The sequence below is a fragment of the Rhincodon typus genome, chromosome 4, assembly GCF_021869965.1.
Source record: "Rhincodon typus isolate 14 chromosome 4, sRhiTyp1.1, whole genome shotgun sequence".
NCBI classification, from domain to species: Eukaryota; Metazoa; Chordata; class Chondrichthyes; order Orectolobiformes; family Rhincodontidae; genus Rhincodon; species Rhincodon typus.
In genome coordinates this window covers 66,755,961-66,760,683 of record NC_063335.1, presented here as the reverse complement: position 1 = coordinate 66,760,683, position 4,723 = coordinate 66,755,961, and the positions used below count along the sequence as shown (strand labels likewise).

The following is a 4,723-nucleotide window of genomic DNA, read 5'->3' as shown; positions in this document are numbered from 1 at the left end:
AGGCACTAGACTACCGATCCAGTGAGATTACCACTATACCGTTGTCTCCCCTGTAAACAAGTGCTTTTGGGCTTCCACATGGTTGAAACATGCAACTCCACTCTGTTGTTGCAGCAAACCATATTGCTAGCTGAAAAGCTGGAACTATATTTTGTAAGCAGTTAGTTCTGGATTTTTGCGTATCTTCTCCACTATGGGAAAAATTGTCGAGAAGCCTGTAAGTTGCAAGTCCCACACCTGAAAACAGCATTTCTTATTTTGACAGCCTGATAGAAGTTTGTAACACATCATAATAGTAATTTTAAAGTAGAAGTAAAAATAGATTTTAGTTTCAGTCCTTTTCCTTAAAAAAGAGGCCACTGTGTCATCTGAAAAATTGAATTAAAGACACAATTTCCAAGAAAGCATGCAATAAAAGCTAAATGCTTCAAACAGGTACCTGGGAAGTCAATTGCTGAATAATTACAAAGCTCAGTTTACACCTATAGAAAGACAGATGGTCGGAGGTTGGAATCAGATTGGCGTTCAGAAAAATATTTTTATATCAGCAGGATTGGTTTCAGAAATATCCAAACAGTAAGAGCTTAGTTTTTGGAAAATTAATATTTAGGCATCTTCTAGCTGAGAGATTTTATAAAGACCTCATAGAGCCACAGAATCCCTGCAGTGATTGAGGTTATTCAGCCCATGTTGCTGCATCAACCCTACAAAGAGCATCCCACCAGACCCCCTACCTTTCCCTGAAACCATGTTTACCATGGCTGATCCACCTAACCTGCAGGAGGAAACCAAAACACCCTTACAAACACCACACAAGGCTACAATCAAACTCAGTTCTCTGCTACTGTGAGGCAATAATACTAACCACTGTACCACCATGCCACTCTTCAGCTATTAGCACTGAAAAAGAATCTTCAGGTTATCAGAGCTGTTAAAAATTATTTAGCTGTTTCAGCAATCCACAATGAAGGGGCAGAAAGAATAATTTGAGTACAAAGTTAAATAGTTAAGATAGGAGTAGTACATCATGAGGATTGAGTATCTGTAAAGAATACCGCTGGAAAAAATATTGCATTTTTTTTGTTATTTCTGTTTAAATATTTCTAAATTGTCATATGTATCATTTTTGTCTTTTGTAAAATAAATCTGTGTTCTTTTGTTAAAAGAACATTCATGGTTCATCAATTAACCAGCACTGTAATTGAACTGCAAAATTAAAACTTATGATCTATCAAGCCAGGTTTCATTCTGGGATGTGACTTGTCCATTATTATCTTAAACTGGAATCATAACAACAGGCCAGATAATGGGGATAGTTGGCATTTTACACTTACGTGGTTCATAGGTATAACTGGCTATTTCAATCATTCGTTGTCTTCACTCTAGTCAGACGTTGATAGCCAATGAGGATGAAACATAAAGTGTGCAGATTAGACTCAGTGTTTTCAGGTCAGAACGTTGTAGATTTCTTTGGATACCCTCTCAGGGGTATCCCTTTGGAGAGGAAAAGTATCCCTTTGGATATGGTCTTGTCACACATTTGGAGAAGGTAATTTGCTTTTTAGGAAGGTCAAGTATAATTTGGTGGAGGCAGGGAACCATTTAGAATTGTTAAATTTTGATATAGATGTACATTCCTTTTCTATGAACTCATTAGCTGCCAAATTTATTAGAATTGTCAAGAGAACCTATCAAACTGGTAAAAAGGAACTGTCAAAAACAACTGTCAAGTGTCCAAAATGTTTTAAACTACTGTACTTTAGAGCTTTTAAATACTATCTCCAGTGTTAAAAAGATTATTCCATGCTTTTTCACTCTGCAATAAACCTGAGGGTTACAATACTTGATTGCTGCTACTGCATGATTGATTTCATGATCATGCATTATCACAGTCAGACACCTGCCATTTCAAAGAGGGAAATCTGCACAGCATCTGAAGAAGGGTCCGCAGGCAAAAGATGACAAAAGCAAACTGAGGTGGGGGAATTTTGTTCTTGATTATGCCAAGATTCTCACTGTACCTGGCCTGATCAGATCAGTTATTCTTTTGCTGGCACTCCTGCTACTGATCTCACCAGCTACTTCCAGTTATTTCTCAGGCTACCTTATTCTTCCTAAATTGCTATTTTCATCATGCTGACAACCTGGATGTAGGAGTGGCTGGGTAGTGGATGTGTTATGGGTGCTGCAATTTTTTTTTGTCTTCAATAGTTAGGAACATTGGGAGGCAAATGTAACAGATAGATCCACAGTCACAAATTTGCTACCTAATGTGAATGTTGAAGTTGTTATTATTATATATAATAGAACCACTTAGCTTTATCAACTCATGATTAATATTTCCAGCATTTGCAATAAAAAACAAAGTGAAACTCATGAAGAATAAGATTGTGGGCAAATGTGTATGGAATCAATCATGATATTTCCACATTTAAATGATCTAAGGTAAATGACAATTTCTTACTTTTAAACTTCACTTGTATTCTAATAAACTACAATTACATTTTAAAACTTCCTGAGTAGTATTTGAAATGATTGCATATCGTCTCTGTGTAGCTCATTTTCTGAAAAAGGATTTTTTGAGCATGTAATCAAATAACTGACCTTTACGGTCATTCACAATTACAAGGTCCTAAAATGAAATGCTGAGGCAACACTTAAGTTCGATAACATCTAATTTCTACACAGATAGTTTTACACGTAAATCTGTAAGTTACTATGTTAGCTTTCTGAGTTCCTCAAGCTGTAAAACTTGACCAAGGTGGTAGTCATTGTTTTTGTTTCGGTTTCCTGTAGTTTTATTATTTGTACAGAAGTCGCTGCTAAATGAGTAAAATCTAATCCCATGCTATAAGTTTCTGCTTCTTCAGCTTCTTCTCGGAAACATTGTTCTTCTTCCTCAGATTTCGGAACAACATACTCCTTCTCGGTGGGCATCATCTCAATGTGGCATGGTGAGGCCACACATGGGTTGATATGACCACGGGTACGGTGTATATGCTGGCGCATCTTAGGAGTCTTAGGATGTGCTCAAATCACTGGAGAATCCACATCCAGACCTTTGAATTCAGCACTTCTATCTGCATTGTTGGCTCAGAGGATCAGTGGTTAGGGCTGCTTCACAGCGTCAGGGACCGGGTTCAATTCTAACATGGGGTGACTGTCTGTGTGGAATTTGCATGTCTCCCAGTGTGTGAATGGGTTCCTCCCAAAGTCCAAAGTTGCACAGATTAGGTGGATTGGCAGTGCTAAATTGTCTATAGTGTCCAGGGATGTGTAGGCTAAGTGGGTTAGCCATGGTAAATGCGAGGTTATGGGGATTCAATGGGTATGGGTGGGATGCTGTTTGGAGGATCGATACAGTCTTGATGGGCCAATTGGTCTTTTTCTGCACTGTAGGAATCCTATGTGTAGCAAGAACTCTGCACTCTTTTTAGGCCAATGATCTTGTGACCATCGCCAGGGCTTAGCTTAAGCACAACTACCAACTGTACCATTGGAGATTTGGAAAGAGACTCGCTGCCTCTTGATCACAACATCCGTCAGGAACTTTGTCGCTTTGCAAATGTGGATGCTTTTGACAGTCTGGACAGTGTCATCCTTCTTGAAGAGTACTTGCAAGCTCAAATCCCTTGCCTTGCTTGGTTTAATGGGGTTCTCTGGGCCTAATGAATAGTGAACCATTTTCAGAGAATTCCAACCACCAACAAAGAAAGAGTATTCGTTGTTAGATATTCAGTATGTTTGACTAAAAGATCATATGCACATAATCACATTAATTTTTACTGGTACTGCAGTCTGCGATGCTACATTTGAACACAATGGCTTTAAAAACATGTATCTGATTTTGTTAGTAATACCCAAGGAAGCTTTTACAACCACATTTATGATATTTATACATATTTACCAGGTAAATACTAAACATCCTATGAGTGGCAGAGGTACCAGAATTACAATTCTATTAACTTCTTGGACACAGTTACACATTGACCTTGTAATAGACGTGATTTCATCTGTTGTGAGCTGTACAATTAGTTTTGAGAAGGCAACCAATGTCAAAGATGGTTTTCTCAACTAGCAATCACATAATTCCAATTCTCACCATCAATAGAAAGCGAAAAGTATTTCCTTATGTGTTCTTGAGAAAATTGTTTGCAATTCTTAGTGCAAGCATGAATATTTATTTTAAATGTATCCACATAGAATTGTGAGTACGGCATTGTATATACAGTAAAATTCAGTGAATTTTAATCAGTATCAAAAGTTTAGCTAAAACTGAAAGAGATAAAATAACCCAACCAATTCCAAATGTGTAGCTCCATACTTCTAAGGGAGAACTTTTATGTCATTGAGAAACAAGAAAACTGACAAGAAAGTTTGGTTAAAAATTTATTCATTTCCAATGTGTTAACAGCAAGGACAAGAAATTGGTTATCGCTAAGTTGAATAGACAAAGCAGAAATACATAATTATCTAAATAAAAATTGGAGGATGTGCATTAAACATCTGACAATAAGAAGAAACATTTCTTAAATCAGATCACAAGCTATTTTTCACACAAGCTAAAATATGTAAAACTTATAAAAAAATTTTAAAATCTGAACAAATCTGTCAGATTCTTTGGAACTTACTGTATTCCTAGTAATCAAAATTTTCAATTTTCATTTGGAAAAATAATGAACATATGTGAAAATAACATTGAAAGAATAAATTCCTTTCAGAG

The 4,723-nt window shown here is 36.7% G+C and overlaps 1 pseudogene; it reads right to left on the bottom strand.

Annotated features, from left to right (window-relative positions):
- Positions 1-2,837: 2,837 nt before the first annotated feature.
- Positions 2,838-3,684, bottom strand: LOC109912087 (annotated as a pseudogene).
- Between the last annotated feature and the right edge of the window lie 1,039 nt (positions 3,685-4,723).